This window comes from Alligator sinensis, unplaced genomic scaffold (genome assembly GCF_000455745.1).
Source record: "Alligator sinensis unplaced genomic scaffold, ASM45574v1 scaffold481_1, whole genome shotgun sequence".
Classification (NCBI taxonomy): Eukaryota; Metazoa; Chordata; order Crocodylia; family Alligatoridae; genus Alligator; species Alligator sinensis.
In genome coordinates, this window is record NW_005842201.1 from 51,426 (window position 1) to 75,221 (window position 23,796).

A 23,796-nucleotide genomic window follows, 5' to 3' on the forward strand; every position below is an offset into this window, starting at 1 on the left:
GCTCAATGGGGGCATGGGGGCCTAAGCATGGGGGTTCTCCTGGGCCAGGTCTCAGGTGTGTGTGTGCATCACGGGGACCACTTGGTGTTTGCTCAGAGCAGCTGAGCACGGGCCAAATGCTAGTGGGCCTCCCTGCAAGGGTGGTGTTGTGGGGGGCCACAAAACAAGCTGGGATGCCAGAGGAAAGCAATCCTAACTTGAATCAGTAGGGGATCTGGTAAAAAAGTTCAATTGGGCAGTCTAAACTAAATGTATGGAATCCGAGTGCAGATTAAACTAGGTCCATCTTAGATCAGGTTCCACCATTTTTAGACCGGTCTGTGTGTACTGAACTTCTGTACAGTTACAGAAGTTCAGTACACACAGATTGTGTTTAGACTCATTTCTGATCACTAAGACTGTGTTATGTGTAATGTTTCGACTTGGCCTTTGTTTCAAGCAATGGTACATTACACTTTTTCCACTCTTCCCCACCAATTTAGAAGCAGATCTCAGCTTGTTCTACTTCTTGGCCTCATAAAGGATATGGAAGTTATAATAGTGCTAAATTATGACACACTACTCTAGCTATACACAAACTGTGTGTGTGTGTGTGTGTGTGTGTGTGTGTGAAACATCATAATGGAAATGTGTAAGGGTCCTGATAACCAGGGATCCTTGATCTCTCTATTTTAAAAATTGCAAATTCTCTGATTAAAAAAACAAAGCAGGTAAAATTATGTGCTAGAGTTGAGTCAGCCCCCATATATGGTCTTTAACTCCATATTTACACAAGGTAAAGGACAACTGTATTGCTTACAAACACAACAATGTCTATCACAGGCTTAAAAAACATGGATTCTGGCCTGGACTCTGTGCCATTGCCCCTCACTCCCCAGCCCTCCCAGTGCCCCCCAGTCCTGAACCACAGCCCCCTGCCCCCTGGCCCTGCCAGTGCCCCTCACTCCCTATCCACAGCCCCTGTCCCCCCAGCCCTACCAGAGAGGACCTCCAGCTGCCAGGGCTACAGAGCCAGGAACCTGGGTCAGCAACCCCCTGCCCCCCACAAGCAGCGCCTGAGCCCCAGCTGTCACCCATGGGAGGCAGTGGCTGCTGCAATTGGAGCAGAGCATGGACTCTGGTTCCCCCTCCTCCATGGGTAGCACACTTGGAGCTGGGCCTGTTGGGGGTGGGTAGTAGATGCAGGCCAGCTGCTTTGGGCTTTGGGCTACCTACTCTACTGTCTTCCCCCTGGGCTGTCCGCAGTATGGTGGTAGGAAGACCCAGCACAGCAGGGCATAGCAGAGCGGGGAGGCTCAGTGCTAGCTCCAGGGGCCCCATAGCACCATGGCGAAGTGCCCCCTGTCTGCCCAGCAGCAGTGAGGGGCACAAGTCTGTGTTGCCACCCATGGTGTTACCAGCTGGGCAGGGGATGCTTTGCCATGGTGACATGGGGCTCCCGGTACAAGCCTCCCTGCCACACCAAGTCCTGTCTGCTGGGCTGTGGAGGCCCCAAGGAGAGGGCAGTAGGGCTGGGAGCCCCGAGCCTGTAGCTGCTAGCCTGTACCTGCCGCCATCCCGTGCACATCTTGGGGGCACATGCCCCCTATAACCCACCAGGAGTGTGCACAGTGGTGGGGAGCCAGCCCCCTGCCACCCCCCAGATGAGCCACCTGCAGCTCTGACCTGCTTCCCAGCTGGGCCCTGTGGACGTGTAGTCCCACCCCAGCTCTGGGCCTCAAGTCCCAGGCCCCATGGACTGCCCTAGTTGGGCAGTTCCCCCCAGCCTTTCCCAGCTCCCTTCCTCACTCCCTCCCTCCCTCACTATGGGGCTCTCAATCCCACTCCCTCCAGACTTACCTGTGGGAGCTGCTTTCCACACTGCCTGGCTGCCATGACCGAGTGTGCATGTACATTTGCATGCAATGCCCCCCTCCTGATTGCCCTGCTCTTGCTCCCCACAACAGGCTGGAACTCTGCCAGCCTGCAAGGGAAACCCACTGTTTCCTGCATTGTTCTCATTAAAATGAGAAAATCCATGTTTTACCACATTTTTCCACGGTGAACAGAAAACCCAGATCCCCGTTGATAACTTATTGGGAAGTGTCTCCCTGGACATTTATCTAGGGAATTTTACATATCAGCAGTCCTCCACTTCTTAAAGAATCAATATTTTTGGAATTTTAATTTGGTTTAATTTATATAAAATAATAAATGGCATTAAATGTTGCACAACTCTAGTTTTGTATAGTATATATTTTGGTATTTGCCTTATCTTGTTTTAAGAGTCTCAAGAAATGGCATCTCTTTACCCATACAGTACCAATGGTGTATTATCTGCTAGTGCATCTAACCTATATTAACAGGCTGTGAGAATGTTAGTAATATTGGAAAGTCTAATATTAAAATCTGTGTTATTGAGAAATACAATTTGATGAAAAATCCCATGAAGTTTGAAAGATCTAAATTTTTTATTGCCTTGAATTAGGATACAGGCTTAATTTCAAAGAAGTTGTGAACTTGTTTTTTGATAAATTGAAGCCTTTTGTTTAAATAATATTCCAAATGTTTTGTTTTTGCCCAAAATATTTTAGCCCATTTTTATTTTATTTTAGAATAATTTAGGCTGGTCAACTTGACCTCAATACTGGGTAAAATTTTGGAAAAAAATATCAAGAAGTCCATTTGTGAGAGACTGGCAGAAGCCATGATGCTGAATGATAGCCAACATGGTTTTGTTGAGGGCACATCATGTCTGACCAACCTCATCTCCTATGATCAAGTAATGAAATGCTTAGATGTGGGAGATGCAGTTAATGTCATATACTTGGATTTTAAAAAGGCCTTCAATATGGTCTCCCATGATGCTCTGCTGGGGGATTGTGGGATGGCAGAGTCCAGAATCAGGTGGGTTGGGGTAAAGGATCTGTGAAGAAGAAAAAAGAAAAGAGATAATTACCAACAGCTGCAGGGAGCCAGTGAAGGAGGGGTGAGTGCCCCAGGAGCTGTGGTTCTAGAGTAGCTGCTCCATGAGGCTAGAGAAGCTCCAGGAAGCTGTAAGGGAGGTGTGCAGACAGCATGATGAGCTGGGGAAGGGGAAACAGACCCTGGGCCCTGAGAGGCAGAACAGGATGTCCCCAGTGGCAGTGAGCCAGCAGACAGCTGGCAATTAAGCTCAGAAGAGCTTAATTAGGCCGGGAGACACTGGCAGGAGAAACGCCGCAGAGCAGAGCAGTGTTTGCAGTGAGGGAGTGATGCTGTGAAAGGGCCAGCCAGAAGAAAAGCGGCTGAGCCCTGATTGCTAAGGTACTGCTTTGTTTTTTCACTTTTGCTTTCTTTTTTTCTTTTTAATTTTTATTGCTAGCTCTGTTTCTTGCTGTGCACTCATTGCCACAGCCTGGCAGAGTGTTGCATCAGGTGGGCAGAACCCCATCCTGAACTTTGAAACTGGAAAATTCTCCCAGACAGATTAATATCCTCTGGGCAGGGGATATTAACCCAGATGCGGTTCTGTTCTTTTTATTTCTTCAAATTACTTTGCTCTGTTGTTATTATTAGAAGGCTTTACCACAAGGGATAGAGAACATACATAATAACTCGCCCCTGAACAACTGTGGGACTTATCATAGTATCATAGTAGCTAGGGTCAGGAAGGACCTGAACAGATCATCTAGCCTGACCCCCTGCCACAGGCAGGAATGAATGCTGGGTTCACAAAACCCTGACAGGTGATCATCCAACCTCCTCTTGAATTTGCCCAAGGTAGGGGCGAGGACCACTTCCCTGGAAAGTTGGTTCCAGATTTTGGCCACCCTAACTGTAAAATATTGCCTTCTGATTTCTAACTTAAACCTGTTCTTCATCAGCTTATTACCATTGTTCCTTGTCACCCCGGGTGGTGCTGGGGAGAAAAGGGCTCTACCTATTTGCTGTTGATCTTCCCTGATGAGTTTGTAGGCAGCCACCAGGTCCCCCCTCAGCCTCCTCTTGCTGAGGTTGAACAGGTTCAGGTCCCTCAGTCTCTCGTCATAAGGCCTGTCCTGCTGCCCTCTCACCAAGTAGGTGGCCCTCCTCTGAACCCTCTCCAGGCTGGCCACATCCCTTTTGAAGTGCGGCGCCCAGTACTGGACGCAGTACTCTAACTGTGGCCTGACCAAAGTTGCATAGAGGAGGAGTATCATCTCTTTGGACCGGCTTGAGATGCACCTTTGGTTGCATGACAAGGTATGGCTGGCCTTGCTGGCTGCGGTCTGGCATTGGCGGCTCATGTTCATCTTGGAGTCAATAATGACTCCAAGATCCCTTTCCGCCTCTGTGGTTTCAAGAAGGGAACTCCCCAGCCTGTATGTATGCTGTGGATTCCTTCTCCCAAGGTGTAGCAGCCTGCATTTGTCTATGTTGAACCCCATCCTATTCTCATCTGCCCACTTTTGTAGTCTGTCTAAAGCTTAACTGAGACTGAAGAAGCCCAGTAGTCTGCGCTGATTTAATTCCATCAAGGTGGTTGTCTCGATGCACACAAGCCTGTGAAAGAAAAGAAAAGACACCTGTTAAAACTGAGATAAACAAATGGTGGAGTAACATCTGGGTGGTGCTAGGCCCGGGTGTAGGGGATGTTGGAGCCCCAAAAGAAACATACCTCAAGTGATCACTGTCTGGTAGCAGTGAGAAATACCACCTTCCGATCATTATCATCCCAAAACATCAAGACGTAGCAGGAAAGATTCGGGACCACAACTACAGAAAACCAGGCAAATGATCGTGTGACTGACAGTCAGGGTCAGGAGTACATACCGGTGTACATACCAGTAACTATAACTTGAGCCAAGACCTGACAGGGTCAAACCCAGAGAGTGTTAGTGGATGGGTCTCTATCATCTTGGCAAGAGGTGGCCAGTGGTGTCCCGCATGGTTCAGTTCTTGTCCCATGCAGTTTAATATCTTTATCAGTGACTTAGATGAGGATGTGGAAAGCACGCTAGCCAAGTTTGTGAATGAAACTAAATTATGGGGAAAAGTGGTCATGCTAGGGGATAGGATGCGGATCCAAGCAGACCTGGAGAAGCTGGAAAGGTGGGTGGAGTTGAACTGGATGCAGTTCAATAAGGATATATGCAGAGTGCTTCACCTGGGGAGAAGTAACCAGTGACATGAATATAGGTTAGGAGGAGATGTCCTGTCCAGCACGACAGCTGAAAGGGACCTTGGGGTTATGGCTGATCACAGGATGAACATGAGCCACTACTGCAACGCTGTAGTCAACAGAGCTAACAACATACTGGGATGCATTAGTGATACGTCACAAGCAGAGCTAAGGAAGTAATATTTCCTCTCTGCTTAGCACTGGTGAGACCCCTGCTGGAGTACTGTGTCTAGTTCTGGGTGCTGCACTTCAAAAAAGATGTGGAGAATCCTGAAAGGGTCCAGAGAAGGGCTACGAGAATGATTAAGGGCCTGGAGACAAACCTTATGAGGAAAGACTAAGGGATCTGGGACTGTTCAGCCTGGGGAAGAGAAGACTGAGGGGGGACTTGGTGGCCATCTATAAGTATAAAAGGGGTGAATATTGGGATCTAGGAGAAAAACTGTTCACTAGGGTGCCCCAGGGGAGAACAAAGAGCAATGGTCACAAACTGTTAGAAGATGGCTTCAGGTTGGACATAAGGAAGAACTTTTTAATGGTAAGGGTGATCAGTTCTGGAATAGACTTCCCAAGGAGGCGGTGCAGTCCCCAACCTTGAAGGTCTTCAAGAGGAGACTGGACAGACACCTTGCTGGGACCATTTGATCTGAGCAGTATTCCTGGCCAGACCTGGAGGGGTTAGACTCGATGATCTTTTGAAGTTACTTCCAGCCCTTCATTTCTATTATTATATGAATTTACTTTAAACTTCAAAAAGAAAAAGTTTTGAACTGGAAAACCAGATTTATTTTTTTATTTTAGGCTGCAAATATAGGACATTTTGACAAATTCAACTGTCTTTTCTTTAAAAAAAAATCAAGTAAAAATTATTGTTGAGACCAAGTAATTCCCACAAATATCTTCAGGTTACCTGAATCAGTATTTCATGATACAAAAATTATTTGGAAAATTCCAAATCAGTTGTACTGAGCAATACAAATGTGTACAGCTGTTGCCAATTATGTGCTTGTCCTTCTCAATTTTAATTGTATAAAACAAGAAAGAAGGACACTGAATCTGCTGTTTTTTGCTGAACAAAATAATTTTCTGAACAAAATAATTATAAATGTATACGGAACTATTGTGGATCAGATAGAATATCAAGAAGCTTAATATAAAAGTACTTGATGGAGTAAACTCCTCTGTTCAATGATCTATTAGGAGGGGTGAGAGGAATTTTTAGTTTGTTCCATTCTTTCTGCCCTCCTCCTCCTCTTTGACATGGAAGAAATTCTTAAACTCAGCTACTATGAGAAAGTCAAAGTGCATGTTTATGAAAAACACCTAGAAAATAATGGGTTGGAGGAGTGTTTGGATTTAAGTGTGAGAGAGCTTTCAAGAAAATGCCAGGCAAGCACTTGCTTGTTTTCTCTGTGTATATGGCCAGGCACGTCTCACTAATAATGTCAGAACTGATATTAATGAAAACAAATACCAAATTCTTAGCAATGAGGGAGTCACCATGTTTCCTAGTTAATGATGGTAAGCAGCAAAAATGTAAATGCAAAACAAAACCTTCTTTTAAATGCATTAAATGCATTGATTATTTAGAGGAGAGATGTTTAAAAGTAGTGTTAGTACATACCTCCCCATCTAAAAAGTGAGAAAGGCCTGATGTCACACATGTTCAGATATGCTGGTGTCATTTCCCAAGGTAAAGGTACATGATGCCACTTCAGGCAAGGGTTAACTCTAGGCTGTGCTATCTTGCCCCTGTTAGGGTCATTTTAATTTGCTGCACAGAGATAAAATGAGCAATTTGCTGTCCTCCAGCATCTCAGGATGCATCACTTTCAGAACTTGCCTCCCCCGTCCCCCCAGCCCCTTCCCAACCAGTGCAGGGATAGAGTCCAGGTGTTCAGAATCGTAGCTACATCCCCGCTCAACAGCCCTCTAGTAACAAGTCAGAGCTATGCAGGAAAGAAATGGTATCAACCCTTAACGTGCATCTGCTCACAGCATATTCTAACTTTAACACCACTTACCATACTATATCTGCTAGTGCTTTCTACCTCAGTTAAATCACTGAAAACTCTTGCTTCTAAATTTTGGTGCATATTTTCCTACCCAATTCTTTGACTTTCTTCAAAGACTCTTCTTCGTTCCTTTACTTTATCCATTCCCACACATGAGGGAGGGGGCTTCTAATTACCTTGTATTTCAGGAGGGCATGATCGGAATACACTCTATCTCTGTCTATACTCTTCATACTGCAGATGCTGAATGGCTGTTGTTTATTAATAACTTTAGTCCACATTGGTCTTTGCCTGCTATGGGGGCACCTCTCAGCCAATGTAGCACTTGTATCATCCTCATTTCACTGAGTTGAATAGGAGATTGTGGAACAAGAAATCATCCAAAAACTGGATTGTGGTAAGCGTGGTTTAAACAGGTACTATAGAATTTTAATCCATTACTAGGATTAGCTTTTGTGATCCCTTTGTTCCTATGGCTTTGCTCCTTGATTGTTTGCCTTTTCTACCACTACCCCTGCCCCCTCTTCACCCCCCTCCCCTTCTTGCCTCCTATATTAAAATCATTCTCCATCTTATACATGGCTCTGTTCACATCCTTTTGCAGCATCTGGATTAAATGAATTTGGGTTTACAGAAGCTTATGCTATATAGATCTGATTAAGTTAGTCCATAAGGTGCAAATCTATCTTAACCTCAATCCAGAACCATGTTTTTATTGGCAGCAGGTACTTAATATCTGTATCAAAGCAACACAAAGGATATCACTGGCAATACAGAACAGCAAGAAGCTATAGTAATGCCATACCTTTGCGTACCATCTACCGGCACCTGATTTGGTAATTATTTACAGACATACAGATATCTTGTGTAATGAGGAGCGTGGTAGAAGTGAGCAATAGTAAGTTTCCCTTCAAGAGGCCTAGGGGGAACCACTGTAAGATGGTATAGGGTACCGTAGAGAGCTGGTCTGCCCTGAGAATCAGTGAGATATCATTGCCTCCCTAGTTTGCCTTCCTTCCTGTATGCCCAGTAGAAATGTGGCAGAGTGGTGAATCTTTTGGATTATTATAATCATTGTTTGACTGATTTCTAAAGTTGCTCTTTTACAAAATAAATCACTCCAAACTGATCTCACGATTTTTCCTTGTTTCAGTCCTACTGGGTTCTCTTATCTTGTATGTTGTGTAGTGCTTGCAGGTAAATATGAATAATGGGAAAGGCCCAGCACACAGGACAATTAGTATTAAACAGTCCCTTCCTCCACCCTCCAGTGCTTGTGTCTGAATTACAGCTATTACCTCTGTTGTCAGAATAGAAGTGAAGTGAAAAAGAAGCTCATTGTTTTCTCTTCCATCCCTTCCCTTGTGTACCTGAATGTACCCTTCACATTTAATTGTATGTTAAGTTTCCTTTCAAGTTAGTGCAGTTTTATTGGCAGAGGAGATCCTAAATCAGACTTCAGAAGGAACATATTAAATTGAACAGAGTGCCCTCCCTATAAATTCTACACATTTAGGAGACAGTGGTCATGTTTTGACAAGCAGAGACTTGTGAGGAGCAGCATTCATGTACAGCCAGAGGTATGATCTTAGTCTAGGGCTAGGGACAGAAGTTACACATAAACCAGTTTAAGTGATCAGAAACTGGTTTAAACCTGTAACAAAACAGAAGTTCAGTGCACGTAAACCAGTTTCAAAATGGCTGAAACTGGTTCAAGATAAACCTGGTTGAATGTACTATCAGACTTAACTGATTTGGGTCATATTGGTTTATGAAACTTCTATCCCAGACCCCTTCCTGGTTCAAATTAAATCACAGTCCCTCAGCATCCCAGCATGCTTTCCATCCCTGGGCTGTGTTGTCTGCTCCAGAAGAGAAGGTTACGGGGTAGGGGAAGCAGGGACTGCACCCCCAGGCAAACCCCAGCTGAGGTCTGGGGCCAGGGAGAGGGGTTAAACCCTCCTTCCCCTGAGTACAGATCTGTCTTGTCCTATCTAATTTACTGAAATTTACTGCTGGCTGTGACTGTGGACTACAAATCCCAGAGGCACCTGGAAGCAGAATGAGGAAGTAATGAGCAACTGTGCAGAGTCCTTCTGCTGTAATTCTGGACTGCAAATCCAAGAGACCTCAGGGGCAACAGGCAGAGGAAGCAAACATGCAGCCCATTCTGGCTATGTGCCAGGAAGCCGTGCTTTAGCATCCCCCACCTTCTGGCCTGAACTACTGCAGGCATGTGGCTGCATTTCCTGAATCAAAAGTAAATGTGTGTCCAGTTGTTTCTCAGCTTATTTTCTGCAGCTTAGACTAACCTGCAAAGACTGAATTGATTCAGACTTGAGCTTTTTGGCTGTCTGTACTTAGCCTATATGTTTGGAGCATGATGTAGTAAGCCAGTGATCGGTTAACTAGGTTATCCAAATAATTACACAACGGAGCCATACTTTACACCCTTTCACTTCCAGTTTCCTCCCACTTTGTTTCCTGATTCAGTTGAAGAGCATCAAAATCTCAGTCTATAGTTCTGTAAATAGTTTGGCTTTGTCTGAACAGAGCAGTCCTTTTACAAACATGCGAAAGGGAATGTCCTTTTTAGAGGATATCTTTTGCATTTGTCTTATCTGTGTTAGAGAAAAAATCCTTTCACTAATTTATAAGTGAGTACTGAGATAGTTGTTTTGAAGGGAAAGGAAAAGGAAAAAAAAAACTTTCACATGCATTTGAAAAATAATTCAGTTATAAAAGAGAAGGTAGGGCAGGGTGGCAGTTTAGATTAAGTTAGGTTCCCTACCTGCCCTACCTTCTGCCTGACTTCAGGCTAACCTTCTCAGCTGTAAAAAGGTAGAACTATGTCAGCTTTTGAAGCTGACATTGTAGCCCTTGCTGCCTATAAAACTAGCAATGTTAGGGCTGAGCCACTGAAATGATCAGATTCTTATCACACATTTATAGACAATTTCCTTGGACATTAATGTAACTGGGGATGGGTGAGCAGAAGCCAGTTTAGATGGGCCCCAAAAGCACAGCCAACAGGTGGTCTGCATGATGGCAGTAGCCCCATTCCAGTGCTGTAACATCATCAGCAACAACTGCTACTGCCAAAGGAGGTGTTAGTGGAGCCAGCAGCTCCACTGCTGCGGTTTAATGGAGCACTCCTTTTGCTTCCTACCAGAGCTGTGTGTGTGCGTGTGTGTGTACATGTGCACGTTTGTCACAGAATTTATCCTTGCTGATCATTGCTTGTGACTACATTCAGTGGTTCCTACAGTAGGGGCTTACGAGAGAGTCTTTTTATTTGGCAGCTGCTCTGTTAAGATCCCAGCTGCTGGACTACACAATCACCTTCCCCCTGCAGCAGCTGAGCTTCACCCCATAGCCATGACTATTCACTATGGTGTCCATCATAGAGAACAGTCCGGTTGTCCTCTGTCCTTTATTGATACAAAACCGGATGCCTTTATGTCCTCTATTTTTCTATTGAAAAGAAAAATAAAGGACATAAAGGCTTTGGGTTTCATATCAGTAGAGGACAGAAGACAAAGTAGCAGAAAACTGGAATGTCCTCCATGATGGCCACCCTACTCTTCACTTAGGATCAGGGGCATGAGGCTGACTTCCCCTGGGTGCTGGCTGTGCCAACACTTTCCCACATGGCATATTTAACCCAAGGCATAAACTTTACCTGTTACACCTCTGTATTTCTATGTACATAAAGCACCTACATTAGAAAAAGGTTAGTTGTAAACACCAGGCCTGAATCAATTTTAGGCTGCATTTTAAGCTAGAGTCACTCTGTAGAGCTTGTGATAGACAAGAATAAGGATGCATCATCAAGGAGGCCAAAGCACTACAAGTGCTGGTTCACTATTGAAAGTAAGTAGAAGTAACTAGGCACATCTACACATTCATTAATATACCATAATTACAGTGCATTAAGTTAGTACCTGTAATAACAAGTACTAACAATGCATTGCAATTGGTGCTACTGCACATTAGTACAGATGAACACTTTTGTGTGACACTTAATGAGCATTAGACTAAGTCTACTGCTCATTAATGCATTAGCACGCTTTTTGTGTGATGTGCTAACGTGCAGTAGAATTAGTCTGTTGTGCATTTAGTATCTCATGTAGACATGCCCATAATGTTGAATTCACCTGAATTACTTCCAGTTCAGATGACTGAAACTGAAGGCAACTTGTTAGTTGGCCAGTTGTTCTAACACATTGCTATGCCAGTGACTTTTTACACATGTAGAATGTTTTCTGAGTAGACATTTTAAAAGAACACCAATCACTTATCATGTGTTATGGCAATACAAGCTATGACTCCACAGTTAATGTTGCAATGAATGTTTCATTATCTGGTTTATATTAAACTGTCAAGTTTGAGTAATCATCTTTCTGTGATCATACATAAAATGGAGCAGCATTTGTTTTCAGAAATGTAGGATCAAAATAGTTTAGATGGGGAAATAACCCCCCCCCCCCCAGTTATGGAAAATGATTTACATGATTTTTTTTAGCCATTTAAACATTGAGCAAAGCAGTAATAGAATCCATAGAAAGTAGGGTTCAAAGAGACCTCTGGAGGTCACAAATCCTTGTCTAACCCGTTAGTAAAACTACAAAATCAACCCTGACGCAGACACAAGACAATAACCTGATCTATAACAGGTAATGCATAAGGACAACAACAGCAAGTGTCCTCCTCCTGTGAGGGTTGTTAAAATGGAAGCACCAGAATTCCCTCTCATATACATGCACACACTCTTAAGGTTTTTTCATCTCTAAGTATCTCAGGACTCTGCAGTAGTTGCCATCTTTTAACAAATTTGATGCTGAACAGATATGATCCTGAATATATCTCTTGTGTAAAAAGGATCCCAAGGAGAAATTACTCATGACATGTGAAGAGCTGCCTTGTTACCTAGCAGTAACTCCTTTTATTTATTTGTAACTAGATTAATAGATTCATAGATTGTTAGGGGCTGGAAGGGACCTTGTAGATCATTGGGTCCAGTCCCCCTGCACTAGGCAGGAAAAGACAACTAGGGTCAAGTGACCCCAGCAAGGTGATTGTCCAGTCTCCTTTTGAAAATTTCCAGGGTAGTGACTGCACCACCACTGGAGGGAGTTTATTCCACAGTCTGGACACCCTGACAGTGAAGGAGTTTTTCCTGGAACTGAGCCTGAAGTGGCCTTCTAGAAGTTCATATCCATTGCTCCTGGTCTTCCCCAGGGGTGCCCTGGTGAACAGCTGTTCACCGAGTTCTTGATGTACTCCCTTGATATCACGGTAAGCCGCTACTAAGTCCCCTCTCAGCCTTCTCTTCTGTAGCTCCAACTCCCTCAGCCGCTCCTCATATGGCTTGTCTTGCAAGTCCCTGATCATATGGGTGGCTCTTTTCTGGACCCTTTCAAGTTTTTCCATGTCCTTGTTGAAGTGTGGCGCCCAGAACTGGATGCAGTACTCTGGCTGCGGTTTCAGCAGTGCAGAGTACAGTGGGAGTAACACTTCCTTAGCTTTGCATGAGATGCAATGGTTAATGCATACCAGTATGTTGTTTGCCTTTCTGGCCGCAGCATTGCACTGCTGGCTCATGTTCATGCGATGGTCGATCACTATCCCTAGGTCCCTTTTGACTGTGGTGCAAGTTAAATTATCGCCACCAAACCTGTAGGTATGTTGGGGATTGTTTGCCCCCATATGGAGCACCTTACACTTCTGAGTGTTGAACTTCATCTGGTTCTGGTTGGCTCAACTCTCCAACCTGTTCAGGTCTGCCTGTATCTGCAACCTATCTTCTGACATGACCACGTTACCCTGTAACTTGGTGAGCTTTTCACCCCCACATCCAAATCACTAATAAAGATGTTGAAAAGCACCAGTCTAAGCACAGGCCCCTGAGGGACACCACTGGCCACTTCTTGCCAGGACAAGACAGATCTGTTCTTGAGAACTCTCTGGGTTCTACCTTGCAGCCAGTTTTCCACCCACTAAACTGTTAAGCAGTTAAGCCCACAATCTTCCAATTTTTCCACAAGAATATCATGGAATACTAGATCAAAAGCCTTTTGGAGGTCTTGGTATATAATGTCGACCTTCTCTCCCATGTCGAGGTGGCGAGAGACCTATTTGTATTAGGAGATGAGATTAGTAAGAAAAGACCTACCCACGACAAAACTGTGCTGGCTGTCATTCAGAATCTTAATCTCAACGAGCATATCACATATAGATTCTTTAATGAGTTTTTCCAGGATTTTTCCTGGGATGGAGTTTAGGCTGATTGGCCTGTAGTTGCCCAGGTCCTCCCTCTTCTCCTTCTTGAAGGTGGGCACAATGTTGGCCTTCACAAATTCTCAGGGATATCCCATGTGCCATGATTCCTGAAAGAGTTTTGCCAGGGGTTTTGCAATGACCTCAGCCAGTTCCATCAGCACTCTCGGGTGAAGTCTATCTGGTCCTAATGACTTATAGCTTTTCTCTAGCTTTTCTAGTTGACTCTAGCTTTTCTAGTTGATTTTGCACCACCTCAGCATCCACATTGGGAAGGCTACCATTCCCACCATGCCCCCTGTGATCCTTATCTCTCTTGTCTTTCCTCTTGGTCCAGTGAAATACTGAAGCAAAGTGGGCATTCAGGAGTTCAGTTATTCCTGAATGTTGGTTACCAGGTGCCCTGAGGTGTTAAGCAGGGACCCCATGCTTCCATTTGTTTTCCTTCTGCTCCCTACCTGCCTAAAGAAGGACTTCTTATTGTCTTCGACTCCTCAGCTAACTTAAACTCAGTCGCTGCCTTAGATTTCCTAATCATTTTCCTACAAGTGCAGACCACTGTTGTATAGTCCTCCTTGAGGACTGTCCCTAGCTTCCACTGTGTATACACCTCATTTTTCTTTGTCAAGAGGGCTGCAATGTCCCTATTGAGCCAGAAGGGCTTGCCAGCCTTTCTGTTACATTTCCTAGGTATTTAACTAAAAATTAAATTTAAGATAGGGCAGTCAAGTGTTTAAAAAAAATTGATCGTGATTAGGCGCTCAATAAAAAAAAAACAAGTTGCAATTAATCATGATTTTAATTGCACAACTAAAAACTCAAAATTATGTGTAGAAAAATTCAAATTATGCAAAATTATGCAGGTACTTATATGGTTGGGGTGTGGGTGTGGGGTATGTTTGGGAATTTGTGAAGGTGTGGGGGGCTGTGGGTGTGTGTGTGGGGTTTGGAGCCCAGGGTGTGGGGCTCCCACATGCCCTAGCAGGATGTGGGGTACTATGGGTCAGGAGTGAGCTGGTTTGGGTTGGGGGGGTGGCTTGGCAGTGAGGGAGGGACACACAGGCACAGACACTGCCCAGCAAGTAATACTGTGGAGAGGAAGAGGCATGGACAGGGGTGGAAGAGGTGGTGGGGCAGATCAAGGCCCCCACAGTGAGGGAGTGGAGCAGGAGCAGGGGCTGGGGTGAATGGGGCACCCGGGCCAGGGCAGGTCATGAGATGGAGCTATGGGCAGCTTGTCCAGGCAGGGGGGTGGGGCATAGCTCCTGTTGATGCACATGCCCCTGGGATTTATGTATGTGGCAGAGGTGGGCTGTGGGCTATGAGCTGGGCCTCTCTGCACCCTGCTGCTGTTGCCCTGGGAGCTGCATGATGCCATGCTGTGTCCCCAATTCCAGGGGGGCAGGGGACGCATGGTGAGGCCAGTGCATGGCTCCCAGGGCAAAGGCAGCAGGGTGCAGAGCCCCAGCTCACAGCCCACAGCCCACCTCTGCCCCATGCACAAATCTAGGGGGCACATACCTCCCGTGCTTCCCCCAGGGATACATGCAGCAGCGGGGGCCGCTCCCCCTGTCCACTTGGACATGCCACCTATGGTTCCATCCCATGACCCTTCCCAGCCCCAGGGCCCCATTCACTCCTGCCCTACTCCCTTCCTTACCATGGGGACCTTAATCTGCCCCCCTGCCGCATCCCTCCCCCATGTCCCTTCTCTCCCCACAGACTTACGTTTTGGACAGTACTCTATCTACTGGCAGGTTGCAATCCTGGCTGTGTGCAGACTGCTGTTCATCTGTTTGTATCTGTTTGCACCCCTCCCTCCCCACTGCAGCTTCCTGGATCCTGTACCCGGGCTGCCCTGTGGTCTTCTATGCTGCCCCTTCTGCTCCACTGGGCAACCTGGAGACGGTGGTGACAGTGGTGGAGCAGATCCTGGGCATGGGCTCCAAAACCACTTGCATGATTAATGCATTAAAAAAATTCGTGTAAAGATCAATTAACACAATAATTGCATGCATTAACTGTGATTAATTGACAGCCCTAATATAAGCTAATAATCAAGTATTTTGTTAAAATTACTTTTCTATTTATTCAATTTCTTAAATTTCTCAGTAATGGTATGGAAGTTTGAATGGGAGGTATGGTAAGCTGCACAGTTGGGAATCATAGAGCAGATGGTATGCGAGAGAATCACTGTGGACAATTTATGAGGACACATTTGCTTGGTATAGTGATAAGCAAGATGGAAATTCTGGTTCTTGTGCAGCTCTAGTCTTTTCTTGAACTTTATTAACAATCCTGGTCCGGATTCTTCACTGCACAACTGATTTTATACTGATGTATGATTCTATTGCTTTCAGTAGCCTTGGTGCCATGAAATTAGGTAACATAGTGGACAATCTGGTTCTTTCCTGTAATGTAATGGTATTTTATCTGTTGCATTAGAAACTTACTTTCAACGAAAAATGAACCATATGATTTGGGGTTTTTTTTAAGCTAAATAAATAAAAATGAAATATTTAAATGCCTACAGAGGTGAGTAAAGTATCCCTCATAAATATCTGCCTAGGGTATGTTATACAAATACTCCATGTTCACAGATACCCAACAGACACTAACCATATAAATCTGCTGTTCAAGGGTAAAAGTGGTTCCTGCAACTGCAGTCTTTTTGTCCAAAAAAAAAAAAAGCTGGAGTGGAGATATATGAAAGTAAAAGAGCTATTTTTAACATTATAGGTATTTTTTTCACTGTTACTGTCTCTGACGGAAGTCAATATTTCATACAGCATCTCTCTCTCTTTCTCTTTCTCTTTCTCTTTTTTTGTTTTTTTTTGGACCTGTTTTCATACTGAGGTCTTAAAAGGTTCATAGCTCCCATTAGTTTTAATAGGATCTGGACATCCATCTTATATAGGCAGCTTTGAAAATCTCAACACAGATGTGTCAGAGTCCTAGCCCCATAAAGACACTAATGCTTGGAACAGCTCTTTTCCCCAGATGGCCCAAGATACTTAGGGCCTGAAAAACATTGGGTCAAATTCTATTCTACCCATTGGGCATGTCTACATGGGCTATTAAGGCAAAGCAATAAACTCCAGAGCTTATCATGCCAGAGTTTATTGCTCCCAGGTGCTGCATCTATACATGTGCTTTGGGATCACAGCACATTGAGCTGGGTTGGAGTAGCCCCAGCTGGCCAAGGGGAGATTAGCCTGCCAGCCTGGGGCTGTTCTGACCTGGCACAATATGTTGCAGAGGGGCTGGCCAGGAGCATGAAGGTGTTTCAGTGTAGGGCTACCCTTCTGCAGAAGTAATTTGTTTACTCCAGCCTAATAGGGCCACACATGTAGATGTGAGACATTTACTACAGAGCTAATTAGTCTACTTTGCAGTAAACGTCTAATGTAGACACGCACATTATGTATAGAAGTCCATTTAAATGCTTAAGTATGGTTTTGTTTCACTATAGTCAAATCCCTAGGGGCATTTATACACAGGTTTTGGGAGTGGTGATGGTGATGGTGATGGGGGCTTTAATTACAGTAGCTCCAAGATCTGCTCTAATTAACGTGCCTGAAGTGTCTCATGTTTCAGCGTCCCTGCATTGAAAAATGGCAGTGGGGGCCCTTTAACTAAAAGTTGTCGAATGTGCTTTAGTTAAAGCACCTCTGCCACCATCTTTCAGTGCAGGGATGCTAATACACATGATGCTGGGGTCTGCTGGAGCATGGTAATTACTGCGCTTCAGCAGATCTGATTAATCAAGTCTGTTCTGATGTACTGCAATTATGTATTGCATGTGTATAAGCACCCTGGAAGTCCATTAATAGCTACTTTTGTAACACACCACCTTCTTCCCTTAAGATTATGGCACAAAAAAGCAGAGTGGAGGAGGAGGAGGAGGACCCATCCACCTTTTTTGCTTGAATGGTGAACGTGGGTTTTTTGGAGTAGGATAGGACTCAAGTAGGGTGCAGCAGAATTGCACTTTGGCTCCTTAGTTAATTTGTGAACCTAATAGGTATAATAGGATTAGGCCCAATGTATTTAGACTGGTGTAAAATTACTGATGTAACTTTTCTATGCGAATAAAACTACCTTTTGGATCAAAACTGGACCAATGTGCAGCTATTCCAAGATAGTTGAGTGCAGTAGGCAGATAATACTCTTTGGACAACTGTCCACCCCAGGATAAGCTATGGACAGACAGTGTCTACACCTGTGTAATTCTGACCCTGATTCTTTCAGAATTAACTCTAATCCTGATTGGGGAAAGTGATTCCAGTGTAAGGATTATCATAGGGTGATTGGCGTGCCTATCATTTTACGAGGAAAGGCTGCGGGAACAGCAGCCTGCAGGGGTGGAAAGGGTCAATCAGATAGTCACCCAACCAGGCTTGAGGCATATAAATCAAGGGCTTGAATTGGTCAGGGAGTCAAGCCCTGGGAGCCAGCCAGAGAGGAACCCCTGGCAGCAGGGCCCCTAGCACAACAGCTGAGCTGGGGTAAGCAGCATAGAGCCTGGGAACGGGGCAGGCCTGGGAATAGGGGAAGGTGAGCCCATAGCATGGAGAGGCAGGCCTTGGAAGAGAGAGGTCTGGGAACAAGGGTGGGTGAGCCTGTAGTCCAGAGAGGGGCAGAGGCAGGGCACAGCATTCCAGGGATCAGGTCAAGGAGCCCAGAGTTTGGGGCCAGGAGCCCATATCCCATAGAGGGGCGAAGGGGACACAGTAGCCTAGGGATTAAGGTTAAGGGCCTAAAGCCCAGAAAGGCAGAGGTGGGATCCCAACATCTCATGGGCAGGAGGAGAAGGGGGAATGGGTCAAGGGTGCCTGGCCCCTTTCCTGTTCTAGTAATGGGGTAGAGACCCTGTTACAGCGATTTATATTCTGTCTGCTCCTCTCTTACACTGGTGTAAAAGCAGATTATGTTATTGTAAATATGTTATTTGTCCAAGCCTTCAGGGAAGTTGGCTGCTCCTTGGGTCAATCTTTTCACTATTTTGTCATCTTCAAGCAGCATTAAGACAATTCATCCCCATGATTGCTGCTTCCTGACATGGACACTGAAAAGCATGCAGCCTGCTACTGATATGCATATCAGTGGGAGTGGTCCTCTTGCTAAGTTTGGGCCTTTCCCAAACACCATACTTGTAGTGTTACACAGACAGACATATGCTGCATGTCTATCCATGGTTTTAAAACCAACAGAAAGCCTTTTCTGTGATCAGCCATGCTTATAAAAAATAAAAACAGCTCATGATGCTTTCCAGTAAAAAGCTATATCCATAATTCTGAAAAATTAGAGTAGTACTTGGAGATTTACACATCCATTTGTGAGATGTAAGCAACTTTCAGCCTTGAAACTATGCATCCCTTTTATCTCAGCTATTGATTATAGTTCTCTTTTAGGACTCGTGTCTAGGATTTTAATAGTGTATGAAAGAACCACTAAAATCTTCCACAGTGCTGACCATTTATTGCTTTTATACTGTATTAGAGGACCGGTATCATTTAGACATCCATCCTTGGGGTTTTCTTTTGGCAAAAGAGGAAAAGCTCTTTCTCTCTTAACTCTTCAGAAAAGATGGGGCAATTTCATTGGCATGCAGGATAATTCCAGGAATGTTCTACATTTAACAGGCTATGGCAAACTATCAGCTGAGCATGATTATTTGAGCTAGAGTTTCAGAGAGCGTAAACTGCTATAACTCTCAAGGTTTCCCCTGTGCCATTCATATCCATCAAAATAAATTGTATCCAATGCATAAATGAAATGCATATCTGTATTTTACATGTAATCTAAATTTCTCTATATTCTAAACAAAATTAAAATAGCCAAATGCAATGTAATATGCACTTTAAGAAACAGAGACCTCAGAAATAAAAAAAAAAAATGGAGAGGTAAGCTTGAGAATTCAAGTACCATGACATTCCACCCCACCCCCTTAAAAATCCCATATTTTTGTGTGGCAGCATAAGTTTTATCAGAGAATACAATATATGGAGTGCCATATTTACTCACATACCACATGCACCTTTCCCCCCAAAAATCAGCCATCCAAAATTGGGGCGCATATCTTTAGTAGGGAAGCTGATTTTTCTTTGCTGGAATAAAAGCAGGATGGAATAGAGCAGCAGACATTAACTCATGGATGCCACTTCTTCCTGAGACCGCCAACAGCAGGGGTGGAGACCAATGTTAACCCTCTTTCAGACACTTTTGGCTGAAGAGTCACTGAGCTGACTGAGTTGCTGCATACAGTCTGTAGTATCTTGATGAGGCTTGTGATATGGAAACAACACTTTATTCTTTACAGGAACTCTACATAAAGAACAATTTACAGTAAAGAAGTAAGTGTCTTGCTATTGCACTTGCAATGATCCAAGGCCTAGCTTTGTTGCTGTCCTGCTACAGAAGGACATTTCTGCTGCTTCTTCCAGATTGTTTTCTGAGATACCACACTTCTTGGATACTTTTTCCAGGAGGGCTTACCCTATACCACACACAGCCATGACTCTGGAAAAATCTTTTCAACATTCTACCTTCCAAAAAAAAGGTGCATGTTTTATTTGGTGGTATGTGGTATGCAAGAAAATATGGTAATAAGAAATAGAACTTCTTATGCAAAATTACATAGCAAAACTTCTGACTTTGCTTTTTTTTCCTTAGGTATAAGTTAATGTCTGTTAAGGTCTGACAACATGCCCAAGAGAGATGTATACAAGCCAGCTTAAATACTGAAACAAGGCAGTTGAACCAACATGCTGCTCAGAGTTGGCTTTAACTTCCTGCACCAACTCCCAAGAAAGATGGTTAAGTACTCAGGGAATTAGCCTTTAATGAACTCTGTGCTGCCATTTCTACACTTCCATCAGCACTTGACACAGCAAGTCTAAAGCCTGAGTATTTGCAAGCTAAAATCACATCTCTGACTGGAGTATAGGCATACCCTTAATCTCCCAAAGATCTGAAAAATCAAATCAACTCCAAAAAATTCCTAGATTTGAATGGGAGCTTTTAGAGCAATTTCAATCCTTCACTTAAAAAATCTGACTGGATCTTGGCATTTTTTCAAAAACAGGACTAGCCTCCAAATTTGAAGTGAACATATTTATCATGCTTGTCTTCCTCCCTTCATAGCTTGTCACTCCTTCTATCATTTGAAGGAATCAAACCTAAAATCATTAGACACAAACTTTATTGGGAAAGCAAAATGTATTGAATAAGTACAGCTGGTAAAGAAAGCGAAATAGGGTGGCTTTAAACTTAACTGTTTTGTTAAGTTAGGATTAGAATAGCCTCAGTAGACTGAAGACCAGCATGTTGTATTCCAAAAGAATGTAAAACTGTCCATCTAAATTCAAGCACAGCAACTTCCTTTTTCTAAAAGCAGAAGGCAGGAGCAGTTGGCTATTGAGTATTTATTAATAATACATGTTTTATTATAGTAATACCCTAAGGTACAATGAGGAGAAAGGCATAGAGGAGAAAGATACTAAGCCTAAACTTAATATCCTTTATTAAAATCATTAAATTATTTCCCTGGGATAACAAATAGCATTCAAACAGAAGGGCTAGGGGTAGAAATTACACATAAACCAGTTTAACTGACTGGAAACTGGTTTAAACATGTAACAGAATAGAAGTTCAGTGCACATAAACCAGTTTCAAAATGGCTGAAACTGGTTTAAGATAAACCTGGCTGAATGTGGTATCCGACTTAACTGATTTGAGTCAAACCAGTTTATGAAACTTCTGTCTCAGACCCCTTCCTGGTTCAAGTCGAGTCAAAGTTCCCCAGCATCCCAGAATGCTTTCCAGCCCTGGGCTGTGCTGTGCTGTCCAGAGAGCAGGGCTGGCCCTGCCCCTCTGCTCCCTAGCCAGTGCAATGAGGGCTGGCTGACGAGTGGGTGGGTGGATGTGGGGCAAGCTTGACTGGGGATGCAGCCTAGTCTGCAGGGGGATCAGGGCTGCCTCCCCCTGGCAAACCCCAGCTGGGGTCTGGTGCCAGGGAGGGGGATTAAACACCCCTTCCCCTGCTCAACTTTACTGCTGACTGCAACTGTGGGCTAAAAATCACAGAGGCACCAGGAAGTGGGAAGAGGAAGCAATGAGCAACCCTGCAGAATCCTGCTGCTGTAAGTCTGGACTGCAAATCCCAGAGACCTTGCAGGCAGCAGGAAAAGGAAATGAACACGCAGGCAGGGAGCCATGCCCTAGTGCCCCCCCCCCCCCCCCCCGCCGCCCCCCCACCCACTGCAGGCGTGTGGCTGCATTTCCTGAATCAAAGGTAAATGTCTGTTCACTTTTTCAATTTAATCTGTGCAGCTTAAACTAACCTGCAAAGACTGAATCGATTCAGCCTTTGGCTTTTTGACTACGTGTACCTAGCCTACAATGTTTGCCACTTAAATTTTAAAGAAAGTCAAACCAGTAATATGGAAGAAGGCATTGGCTCTGTATGTTGAATCAGAATTTGTTGATGGTGTAAAACTGTCTTTGACAGCTGTTGCCTCTTCTGTACAGAATGTTTGTTTTGGATTTTTTTTTTATTTCATTTTATTTGGTTTATTTTGGTTCAATAACTAGTATATTCAAAATTTGAAAAGCTCACTGGCAGCTGAAATATCAGAAATTTATTTTCTTCTGTACTGTGAATGAAATCTAGGTAAGAGAGGATGGATACTAGTGGAAATTCTTCAAGGGTGTTGTAAAGGTGGGGTGGAAAACCTGTTCAATTCCCTAACTACCTGAAACACAGGAACAGTGGAATTTGAGAAATGCACAGGTATTAAATGAGGAACTCCCAAAATGCTATGCAAGAACTTTAATTCCTGTGCCTTTGCTCTAATTTCTTTGTTTAGTAAGTCATTTTATTTTAAATGAAAAACAAGTTTTTGATTTTTCCCCCCTCTTTCTTATGTACATAGCACATGTAAGTAGTTTCAGTTATCTGATAGTTTTAAAACTGAATTCTAACTTCCATGCAAAGAATTGTGAAAAAAATTAAATGCCAATCCCTATTTTCTAATATTATAAAATGTAAAATCATATATACACACTCTAGTGCACACTTGAACTGGTAGAGCTAGGTGGGATGCAGTGACACTTAAAGACCACACTGTCAGAACAGACTTTAAGTCCCCGCGTTAGGTAAGACTTTTCCCTCCTCTCTTCTCCTCCATCCCCTCACCACCCACTGGTGGTGCAACATCCTCCATCCCCTCACCACCCACTGCTGCTGCTGTTCCCTTTTAACTTGGGAGTGGAGGGAGCTTCAGAGTTGCTCCTACCCTGCTCCAGACATACTGCACGGGGTGCTAGGCTCATCCCAGGGCAGCAGCAGTGGGTGGGTGTTTCTTCCTGTCCAGTTCCCTGTACTTCTCCAAGCTGTTCCCCGCCAACGTGCAAGAAGGCTTACGGAAGGGGAAGTCACCCACCACTGCCGCTGTTCCTAGCTGAGCCCTGATCCCTACATAGACCAGCTGGAGCAGGACAGAAGTGGTTGTGGAGCTCCCTCTTCCCTTGGGTCACCTGGAGACAGTGGAAAGGGCAGGCAGGGGAGGGGGAGAATGGAAAGGGAGGAGACAGGTGTTGTGACGGAGCACAGAGGGGAGGTGGGACGCCAAGAGTGGAGCCCAGTTGGGGGAATGTTACCTAAATCCCCCGCTAATGCTCTTGTGGCAAGGTAGGCCCATCCCAGTAGAGGAGGGGGAAGCTGGGAGCGAGGTGCTGCCACCCCTGAAGTACCAGTAGCTGCTCTGGCACCCCACTCCTGCATCTTCCCATATAGAGAGAGTATATCTTTGTAGTCAGCAAAGGTTATATTTAATTACAAATCAGAATGTCATAATGGTTGCCAGTCAATTAGAGACATCCTTTCTTTAGAAAATAGAGAAAAACTGCAAAGGCAAAGCTGATCACTTTAAAATCAAGGTTTCTTTGTTTCCTGTCTTAGATCAATTAAAAAATATATTTTGGTAAATTAGTCCCCCTATTGTCAGTTCAAAATCCTAACCCAGATCTAAAGATTGTATTTGGTTTGGTGGGTTGGGGGAAGGGTGTTGTAATCCAGAGCTAAATTCTGTGAGTACATCTGTTGTCTCAGTTACCTTTATAAACTGGTAGAAGACAGGGAAGAGATGCACCTTATACACTAACTGAATCAGAAATGCCTAAATTTTTGTGAGCAAGTGCTCATTTCATCAGAAGTTAACTACCTCCCTCAGCATTATAAACACACACAGATAGTTATGATTTTAATGCCAATAGGTTTGGTTTGATTATAATGTAAATGAGCAGTATTCTGGAGCCCAAAGGGTCTAACATGTTGAAGATTGCTCTAGCCACTTGACTTTGTGTTTATTTGAACAG